Source organism: Mus caroli, unplaced genomic scaffold, assembly GCF_978045245.1.
Source record: "Mus caroli unplaced genomic scaffold, Mus_caroli_1 scaffold_6, whole genome shotgun sequence".
NCBI classification, from domain to species: Eukaryota; Metazoa; Chordata; class Mammalia; order Rodentia; family Muridae; genus Mus; species Mus caroli.
The window spans coordinates 123,174,845-123,186,515 of NW_028227261.1; the positions used below are offsets into that span (position 1 = coordinate 123,174,845).

Below are 11,671 nucleotides of genomic sequence, written 5' to 3' on the forward strand. Positions count from 1 at the left end.
TTTTCTTAAAGAGGACTTATAAAACAAAGTCACTTAGATATAAAAAGACAGAGGAGACAGCTAATTGTTCCATGAAGCACGTTCACTCTTAAAAGGAATTGTAATAATGAGCCTAGGAAAAGGTCATCTGGAAAGATAGCGCACGATTAAGTAAAGAATTAATCAGTTCTATCGAAACTCTCCCCTTCCACCTTCTTGGTGTAGGCTGCAAAGTGACTTGTGTTAATGAAGCTAGTTAACAAAGGCAAGATCATTTGGGCAAGTCAGAGACTCATTAAGCGGGGTTACATCTGAGGTATTTGAAGTTCCAACCCTCACCTGAATGCATTCCGAAAATGTATATATGTACTTGATCCTGCTGCTTTGGGCTTGTGGAATTACCACACGTGGCTGCGCATGCTGCAGCTGTCTCCTGTTCTGCATCTCAGAACACCTGGAGTCTTCATACTCCAGTGCTTTGGTTTTAGAGGGTTCTCATTTTTGGATGAGTCTACATATGCCACAAACACTGCAATACAGGCACTGGATAAGGACATGGTGAATGGAGGAACATGTCCCTCAGACCCTTTTGAAGAACTTCCTCCAGGACAGCCACATACAAACAAAACCTTCTGCAAGGTTGAACACATATATGGATGACCTGACAGAAGGCCACAGAATGTGAGAGCTAGAGAGGGACCTGTGTGCTGCCATCTTCATAGATGAGAACTTGCAGTCCTGAGACAGTAATTCAGTGTTGCTGGCACATGACTTGCAACCTGAAACAGAGAAAGTTTCCTTTGCTCAGAGAAACTTTCTGGGCAGGATGGTTATCATCATGATTACTATTTACAAACTGGAGTTCAGAGAGATTTAAAAAACACGTGTCATTATCTTGTATTAATCAGATATACTAATGGGTCTCATGGTGACATTTTCATACATGTACCTAAATACATTTTAATAACACTCCTCACTGTTGTGGTCTGTTCCCCTTCCTCTCCCATCAACACTAATCCCCTTCAATCTCACAACAAAAATTAATTACATACAAATCTTCAAGAAGGGTGACCCCTATAAGTCTTTCTGTCTTCCATAAAGGATGTTGGTGAGCCCCATCCTGGGCAGAACTTGTACAGGTGCACGGTCATCTTGTACCCAGATGTCAGTGCTCTGCATAGCCTAGCCTCCCTCCCTTCCTTCAGCTCTCATGGATCTTATAAGTTTTCCATCAGTTCTCTCTTCTGCTACATTCCCTGGGCACCTGAGGGGTCACAACGTGCCCCATTCATGCTTTGACGTCCAACAGAGCTATTTATTTTATTTCTCAGTATTGTAAAGAGTTATGTGTCTCTGTAATTACAACTGACCACTGCAGGGGCCAAGCGGAGTTTATCTGCACAGTGATGACACCAGCTCTAACGTGTGGGAGTAAAGATAGTTATTTAGAAGGGAATTTATGATGCACATCTTGAGTATTGATCCAAACAACATAGTCTTCCTCATTAGAGTCTATGAACTCCTCAGCCTTAGGTTTCTGATTAAGTTTACACGACCAGATATAAATCCAATCAGGAAGTAGTTACTCCTCTAACAGACTTGCCACTATCACACCAGCGGATCTAATCTGAATACCAGTAGGTCAGTGCTGTGGCATGCAGAATCCAGTGCTGGGTTAGACAGGCCGTGTCTTATCTCCCTCAGTGGTCTGCAGAACACTTTCTAGAAGGCACCAGGAGGGCTATCCAGTGGGGAGAAGCTTCCAGCCTAGTTTCAACTGATTTCTTTGCACCGTGTATGAAAGGCATGTGGTAAATTTAGCAACTGTTTTCCTATTTAATTTGGGTGCACAAATGAAGAACAATGGCAATTGCCTATATATTTTGAGGCACTCCAGAGGCTTCCTCAGCCAATGACTCAAAGGGAGGTAACACACCCCTGCTACTGAGACCTTTATTTGATAGTCCATGTCTCCTGAAAGCAGCTTTATATACCCAGGCTGTCTACCTACATTCCAACTCCTTATATATTTTTACTAGTTTATCATGTATCGATTTTCCTTAAGGCCTTTTCGTGCATCATTAGTTTTAGTTGACCATTCTCCCTTAGTTCCTTAACCCAGTGCTCTGCTCCCTTCACTACTTAATTCTTTCATCTTCAACTTCTGATGTCCACTTTTAAATGTAATGCCTTCTACTACCCTCCAGATTATTCAATGTTTGAGAATCAGCCGAGAAGTAATAATACTAGAAACCAAATAACATCCAGTTAAAACCAAATAGTATGCTTTTCTTTATTGGTAGGTGTTTCACAGGGCTGGATGATGGGCCGAAGCCCAGGGGAATGTGAAGTTACCTTTGCAAACACTGATCTTCATTGCCATGCCTTGTGAGAGCTGCCTCAGCTCTGCAGGCTCTTGTGGGACGCCTGACTCGCCAGCAAGAAAGACACCACAATAGGATCCTTCTGCACACGTTTATTGGGCTGCGCATTGACTGTGTAGGCGAAAGACCCTGAGCCCTGGGCCTCTCACTCTTATATACTATCAGTTCCCATCCACTCACAGCAGGCCACATCACCTCACCAGGTACGCAGCTTCAGCTAATCAGGGCAGCAGGGGCATATCTCCACCAAAATGGCTTCGCCAGTAACCTGGTACACCTGCACAGCTCTCACGATGTTTGTGGCTTATATTCAGATGTATGAGGAAGTCAGGTGCAAGTCATAAGACTTAGCTGCAGTCCCTGGCGCCTTTGGGACTGCTGCCACATCTGCTCCTCACAGGCTCTGAGGGAGCTGGACCTTGTCTACATGAAGCTGTGCCATCTCTCCACTCTGTGGCTTCTCGCCACCCAACATTCTATGCCGTGAATCCTGATTTAATTGACTCTAAAGCTCCATCCTCTGTTCTTGTACATCCAGTCTCTGCTTAGCCCAGCTTGAGGCAACCACTCACTCTATTTGTTTCTTTCTTGGATTTTTAAATAAATAAAGTCATACAATATTCTGATCTTACTAATACTTTTTGAGGTTAATGTTTGTTTGTTTGTTTGCTTGCTTGTTTGTTTTGCTCTCACTATTTGCTTTGGATATCCTGGAACTTACTATGTAGACCTTGAACACAGAGACGTTTGCCTGCTTCTACACTCAGAGGTATATAAGACTACATCTTGTTAGAGGTTCATTCTTCACGAAACATGTTTCAGTAGTGGGCTCCTCCTTGTATATAATTAGTAATTCATTGAGTATACCTGCTTATAGTAAGAATGCTCACACCCTTTAGACTATGGTATACAGTGTTTAGACACAATATCAGTCTTCTACTCCCACATGCCCATGTTCCCCAGCATGCCATTTGCCTGTAGCAACACTAACTACTTGTAGGTTCTTAGTCTATTGTGCCCTCCTCTCTTAGAGTTTTTCTCATCCTGTAGCAATAATATCACTCTTCATCTGCTTGGATGTACTTAGTGCTGCTTCTACACGTACTTTGTCAGATTGTGTGCCACATTTTCTTGCTTGAGTCATTTCCTAAAAGCTCCCCTCAAAAGCTATGTGCTTAAAGAATGGTTCCACAGCACAGTCATGCTACTTTCATTCTTTGGTGTCCCAACAGTCCACTTTATTCTCTTCCTGTCACAGGATCTAATAAATATTTTCCCCCAGTTTAGTCCTCTGGAACTATTAGATGACAGGTCCTTGAAGAAAAAACTATGCTCTTCTGTCTTTAGTCACCAATACAAGATGGTTTGGAGGGAAATGTATTATGTTTGAAATATGAAAAGTCTACTTATGCCATGGGCATAAGTATTCTAAATGGTTCTGAAACAAATGTAGAAAGAATCTGAGCACCAGGAACAAGCAACAAGGGGAGGTGCAAAGAATTATTTCTAAGTGCCCTTGCTGTGAGTAACATTGGTAGACTTGTCTTAGCCTAGGGCATACATGATTATAGGTACTTAAGAGAGTGTGGGTTTCCACGAGCTGATTCCTGCGTAACTGGTAGTGTTGAAGCCAAAGTAATCCTTTTGTATTATATAATGCATTTATATTTCTTCCATATGAATATTACAGAGGTCCAGACTGAAATATTACTGAATTTCTCCAGTCCGTGTCTGAATTGCCCTGGAAAGCAATCTCGCCTCTCCTCTTTCCACCACCATAGGCTCTATCTCAAAAGATGGAAAAGTATAAAGAAATTCTAATGTCAGCCTGCCTGACATCGAATCCCAGCTTTCCCTCTTAGTTGCCATGCAGCCTCATGAAAGGCACTTTGCCTCTCTGCTATCTTGATGTTTTTCATCTGTTCGATGTAGATGACCAATTATACCTATGGTGTCAGTGGCTTGGCTATCGTCTCTTAGCTTCACACCTTCTTTAGGATCCTCTTCATCCTCTGCTTTAGGATGCTGTTTTTGGGATGCATCTTCTGTGTTGTCCTCCCCTCTGTTAAGATCAGTTCCTAGACTGCACCAGAGTGACTAGAGATATAAGGATGATCATACCTCTGTATTTCCTGTCCATTTAAAACTGCTTCATGCTCTTGATTTTCTTCAACATAGAATCGTCATTTCATTCAACACCCCTGAATGCACACATAACACACACTTTACAACACAGCAGATATGTCCCCGTGGAATATAATCAGAAATACTACCATAGTTCCCTTTTCAGAAGTCTCAGTTAAACTCTACGAGGTCCTTGCTCTGTGCTTCTAAATTTTCAGAATTGCAAATTTTCCATCTGTTCTTTAGCTTTAATGGAGAGAGCTTGTCTCTGTAGTTACTACCTCCTGTTTCTTTGTCTTTTCAGTTCTTCAGGACATTTTTATATTATTATTAAATAGGTGATATGGTTTCTGTCTTTTGCCCTAGGACTAGTAGTATCTTTTATAGGATTGAAGATTGGTATAATTGTCCATACTATCAATTGTATCTGGCATAAGACAGCTTCAATAAACATTGAGTGTTAATATTACTAATGAATATTTCATTGTAAAAGAATTGCCTTCCTCATATGAATATTTTTTTATTTATTTTCTATCTAAGGAGCAATCATGTACAGGCTAATCATATAGGACTCCTTCCTACCATTTTCCTGCAGTCATACATTCTTTAGCATTTGTTCAAGCACAAAATTCTTGGTCACATGATCAGCATTATAGATGTAATTATTAACTAGTTACATCTATACTATTAATAGTATAGATGCTATACTATTAACTATGATAGTAGCTTTCCTGCTACTTAGAATATCAACAATAATGGCAGACATTAGCAACAACAGCAAGACACACACACACACACACACACACTGCTAGAGGAATACTTTGATGGTGGATTGTCTGCAGTGATCTTCAAAGCAGATAGATAAGCAAATCTGGAGAAATGTTCTTTCTGGATTTGATTTTTCCTGAATTCAGCTTGGATCATTCCCAGAATTTATATGTTTATGTTCCCTTTGTCCAGGTTTTCTGTAGTTTGTATACTGTCTCCTTTAAATATGCAATTCTCATGGTTTCTGTTAGGCATCCCAGTATATACCGTGATAAAGCATGAGGACTTCTCATGATTTCAGTCCTCACACCTTCTTTCTTAGAAGAAGTGCACACTGGGTACGTGAGAGCTTCAGGAAAAAGTGGGACTGAGAAGGGATTGATATCTACCTCTTGTTTGCCTGGGAAATTTGCCTTGTTTATAATCCACTAGTCAAAATAAATGCAAGTGATTGCTTTAGTAATATTTGCAAATGTGCCGGCATGGTCCTTTCAAAGCTCTACTAAATCATCTCATCAAAATTTGTCCTGCCTTCATAGATACATCTGTGGGGGGCATTGAAGCATTTCCTTTCCTGAGGAAACTAGACTTTTCTGCCTTTTTTCCACATCTGCTCCTGCAATTGAGAGAACTGTAAGCTTATAAGGCAACAGGAATAAAATAAAACTAACCCAAAGCAAGCATTTTTCCATCATGATTTATAACCCAGAAAGTGTGAGCACACATACACATGTAGATAGACACCTTTTGGAATATTGTTCCTTTTGTTAGAAAGGAAATTTACCATTAATGAACTTCACACAGTTCTTGGCTTTTGTTTTTGTAGTAGAGAAAATTTAATTGTCAGGGAAGTTGGAAATGGGCAATTGCCCCTACTCCAATTTAAATTAACAATATTTTAAAAAATTCTTAATGCAATGATTTCTCTTTTATTCTCATTGGAAGTAGTTCTTTTGTGGCATTTCCATTTTTATTTTCTGTATGTTGCCTAGGCATGTGTCTTTGGTTCTTTTTGGAAGCGTGCCAACTTCCATCCCCCCCTTTCTGTTCATATTTAATTAACCAACTACCTTATAATTAAAATCACTCCAACTGTTAAGGAATTACTGTCTGGCACTTGTTAGTTCTTTCCTTATGTGTACATTACATTTGATTAACCTCCGGAGTTTTCTTCATAAGCAATTTTAAATTCTATTTCTCAAAACAATGGTGACAGTGTACACAAATGCATAGCTATGAATTAGTTTTGGAAAGCTGAAAAATATTGGCAAAGAAGAAAGGGACCTGGGAAACTGAAAGACAAACAAATGCTCTGGTAACCGTTCAGGGACTGTTCATTTCAATGCTAGTAAAAGTAGAGGTTTGTCATTATTACACAGCAGACAACTGGACTATGGGGGTGAGAGTATTAAAGATATTAGGTCATTTAAGTTATCATATTTTTTCTTGGGGTTATGTGCACACACAATTGAAATCTGTTGATATTCTATCCCTGTCCTGCTTGACATTTTCAATACCTTTGAGGTATCACGTGATCGCTGTCATCCTTCCAAACATTTGATGAAATCCTCCCCGGAGCCCATATGTGAACCGCTTTAATCAGATGGGAGGGTCACAACTGCACAACGTGCTAAATTGGAGTTGTATAAAGCAACCCATCTTCTCTAGTTGAACTCACATTCTTGATTTTCTCTTGTCTCTCCTGGTATCAGCATTATGTGTAAAGAATATCCCTTTGTCCTTTTTGCTCAGATGGCCCAGCTTCAGATCATTTACTGCTCATCCCTAAAAGTCAAGTGCTTGTCCCAAGAGTGTGCTATACACGCAGAGCATATCTGAGGCCACCCACATCTTTCCTTCCCTATCCCACACTTGGTGGATGTAGGGATGATATTAAAGAATTCTGATCCATTTCCTTTCATTTGACTTAGACTGGCTTCGAAACCTAGAGAAGAATCGAGATTGCTTGTGATTTCTCTCACGAGACAGAGACCATTCTCTTCTCCTGTCTCTAGAAAGTTACCTGCTCTGGCATCGGGAAAAGCCTCTCCTTCTTGGGGATCTGTGCCGAGGTGAAAGACTCCTCCTGCGGTAATCATCTTGAGTACGACGGCCCCAAGAGAGAGGCAGGCCATGATTCGGACTTCTCTTATCACCATTCTACAGTTCCACTCTTACACGGCAGCCATACAGTGTTCTTCCATCTAGCTCCCCGACAGCATTAGCAGCATCTCAGGGATCTGAAAATTCAACAAAAGCAAAGCCAGGAGGGTTTCGAGAAACCCACACACTTCGGAGTGGTCCATAATAGCCAAAAGCCTGTTCTAAGACCAGTTTGCAAAAGTGGTGTACGTGAAATAACTTCATCTGACAGGAGTATGTACAGGAAATTAAAGTCTTGTTAGAGACTTCATAAGGTTGGTGCATTTTTAAGATGCTTTAGCTGTTCAAATTTGTTTTGTCTCTTGGAACAGTGACACACAAAACAATGTAATTCTCTATGGTTTCAAATGGATCATATGAGGCATGTGCTATCAAGAACTGTTACTTCAAAATGTTCCCTTAAGCAAGATTTAATTTTCTTTGAATTTTAGATTTTCATAGACTGTAATAAACCTAGATCCTGCCCAGTTTTAAGTGTGGTGCACTAATGATATAAAGCAACTGGCGGAAATTGAATGAAGCTGTAGTCCTCTAGTAGCTGAGACACTGTGGCACTGTGGGTGGAGTGATAAATGTTTAAGAGCTGCTGTGAACACAAGCCAACAGATAAAGGGTAGGAACCACACTCTGAAGGTTTGCAAAGCTGTTCCTCCCTGCTTTCTATACGGGGACACAGAGCTATTGTAATGTCTTTATTTGGAAATGTAAAACTAAGATACCAGTGTCCTTTCAGTTTAAGGGTACACTGTAGAGCTCAACTTTTCAGTTACTACGCAAGATTTTTTTTTCATGCTGTCATTTGTAATATGTTTATGAGAATCCTTGGGATTAAAGTTTTGGTTAAAAAAAAAAGTCTGATCCAGGTTTATATGTAGTGGAAAACTAAAGCACTGCGGTATAAAACACCTCAGACCCAATCCTTCCAACAGGCTGATGTAGACATCTGTTTCCCATTCCTAAGTCCATTTTCTTTAGACCTTTCAAAAAGTTCACCTAAAAATTAAGATAAAATTTAAAAAACCTATTGTTTAAGAGCTACTTCTTTTGTTGTTGAAAATGAAGGCAAACAGTTAAGTACTATAAATTGTGAGGAAGAAGTAGAAGCTCTGTGTTGCTTATTTAGTAGCTAAAATGATTTAAATATTTTGCAAATTGGTTATAGATGAAAACCCTCTTAAGTATATTTCTTGGATGTCATTTGTTATGTTTAATGATAATTTTGAGGGGTAATCACATTTCGATGTGGATCTCTTGAAACCATTGCTCAGTTATTGCATAAAAACTCTTTTACTGGAAAGTGAAAGGAGCGTTACTTGTAAATACTGAAGTAGGTTGAAAGTTAGAAGCCACCAGGGGTCAAAGAAGGCACTCTAGGCACGAGCAACACATGGCAGTTAGCTGAGATGCTATCACACTGTTGAAAAGGAATTTTAAGGCTTCCAGGCTCAAGTCTTTTCTTTTGGAAGACAACATAAATAATATTCAATGAGATTCTCATTTTAAAGACTATGGAGTGGGGCTTATAAATTTCTACATAGCTTGGAAACTTATTTCTCAAGATATTTACTTTTAAATTGACTTTTTTTTCTCACACTCAGTAGTATTTCTCAAATTAGACTTCTTAATGTAAGAACACCGGATACATCTACAAATCACTGCAACACTGCAAGCTCAAGGAATGTTGAGAATAAGGAGCTGACAGATTGTAAGAGCCAGAGGATCAGGGAGTGAGATTGTGTCTTCCAGTAATATCAAAAGGTACACTCACAAATTCTCACTGACATGACTCTTTGTTGGTGGGTGACAAGGATAACACCAACGGACATGCCAAAGTGGACAGAGAGAAACTGTGTCTGTACAAAGGACTAGAAGCAACTAAGGAATTCTGGGAATGAGAGAGGTTTCATCTCCAGGGAAGAGCATACCAATTGATTGTCTAGTGCCAAATGATCAGTACTGAAATATACTTATGGGTAGCATTATGAGAGTGAACTGGATATATTTAGGAATATACACATTACATACACATATACACATGCAATAATAATTAGTTTAAAAAGCAAAAGGAAGAAGCTGTGAATTTGAAGGAGAGCAGGAAAGGATTAGAGGGAGGAAAGGGAAGGGAGAAATCGAATCAAATTATAATATCAGAATGTTTTTTAATGAAAAAAATAAAAGCCCCCAAATCTCTGCTTGTAATAAACATCTGCTCCCATAGTGAGAGCAGAAAGATGGAATAGCAGGATGTCCTGCCACCATAATGTTCAGTAAACTTGGGGTAATGAAGAAAATTAGCCCTTTGAATCTTGAGGAACCAGAAGGATAACATAACAATATTTTCTCTTTAAGTTATTGTAATGTCTAAATAATTAATCATCAAATAGCAATTTTTCCAGGATTTTGGAGATGGTATTTATAATTGCAGGTGTAGAGATCAGAGGATAATTTTTTGGAGTTGTTTTTCTCTTCTACTATAATGAACCCAGGAATCAAATTGAAGTCATCTTGCTCAGTCTTCATTGTGCCATCTTGCTGGTCTTTTACTGTGCTTTAAACAAAATAGCCACTATGTTTTTGTTTTCTTCAGCTAAGTTAACACTATTTGATATCCCTTCAAACAGTTCAGAGCCCGAATACTTTGTCAAGCATATTAGTGCCCTAAATATTCTCTCTGTTGTATGTTATGTTTCTCTGTGAACCACTCACATCCCACTAAAAATTTCCCATATTATCGTATGTATTAATTGTAAGAGGTCATGAGCTTCATTATGTGTGTAAGATAATTGGATCCTGTTATTTTAAACACCCTATTGCCTTCCTCGTTTGTTCTCCTGCTGGCCTCCTTTTCTGGAAACACCACTTACTACTTCATTCTTTAAAAAGTTTCCTTTGTAAATCTCTTCATAACTTTGAAGTCATCGGAGTGCTTTACAAATCCCAAGCCACAGAGCCAGTTCCCTCAAGAACATCTACACATGATGCAATGTCTTCATCAGATGTCTGTTTGATTTAGTTGCAGTAACCTTCTAGGTTAGTGATTCTCAGCCTTCCTTATGCTGCTACCCTTTAGTACAGTTCCTTATGCTGTGGTGACCCCCCAAGCATAAAATTATCTTTGTTGCTACTTCATCACTGTAATTTTGCTTCTGTTACAAACCGTAACATAAATATCCAAGTTTTCTCAGGGTGACTCCTGTGAAAGTGTTGTTCTATCCTCAAAGGGCTTATGACCTATAAGCTGAGAACCCTTGCTTTAGAGGCTTCAAAGTAGAAACCATGTATATCTTAGAAAAGATGTAGGGAGAGTATAAGTGTAGGGTGGGTTGGCTTTCTCTTTTTAAAAATACACTAAGTCCATTATCTCCATAATGTTAATCATAATGAATGACATTTAGCTGGTAGGAATGCAAAAGATACAGTATGGAGTCCTTGAGGGGCACAGATACAGAAAGAATAAGCAGCTGCTTTAGGGCAAGGAGTGGGATGCTGACTGGAATAGAGGGAACTGCTTATGGGAGTTGAATATTATTATTTTGTGGCATTAAGTTGTTATCTTTACAACTGCCATAAATAGGACACATTTATAAATATGTATCTGTGAGCATGTCATTGGGGAAACTAAAATATGGTCTAAATGAGTTAGGCTGTCATAGTTATTCTGTGACTATGGGAACAATTAATTCTCAATATGCAGATTTTTTGTTTCTCTGGGCTGATATCACATTTTTGGGTCATCTCTAGCCAGTTACTGTGTATTCTAAAGACATAAATCAAGGTTACTGAGAGAGAATACTGTAGAAAGACACATCTTTTAAAAGTAAGGAAAGGTCATTTGATCACTCCAACATAAAAAAGAATATTTAAATATATGTCCTCAAACATTTCTTTCCAGGAAATGAGAGAAATCAATGTTGCGTGAAACTTTCCAGCCTTCTCTTTAACATCTCTTGTATCCAAGAATAGACTATGAATTGCAGCACTTGCATCTCTGTTTTCCAAGACAGAGCTCATCTCTGACTTGAATCTTTAGGCAACCAGGCATCATTGGCCACTTCTGACCAGAGCTCATGGGCAGAGAAGTGAGACTGGGAGCTTAGATGTCTATCGGTAAACAGCTATACTTTTTAAAGAATTTGGGTTCCTTGTTTGGAGGACAAAAACCCCCTTTGATGGAAAAACTTGAAAGGATTTAAAAGCAGTATTTTTCTTGGTTATTGAAATCTGTTCCTTCTCTTACTACCTTATACAATGCA

At 39.1% G+C, this 11,671-nt stretch overlaps 1 pseudogene; it reads right to left on the bottom strand.

Moving 5' to 3' along the window:
* Positions 1–7,148: 7,148 nt before the first annotated feature.
* Positions 7,149–7,682, bottom strand: LOC110292450 (serine/arginine-rich splicing factor 3 pseudogene; annotated as a pseudogene).
* Between the last annotated feature and the right edge of the window lie 3,989 nt (positions 7,683–11,671).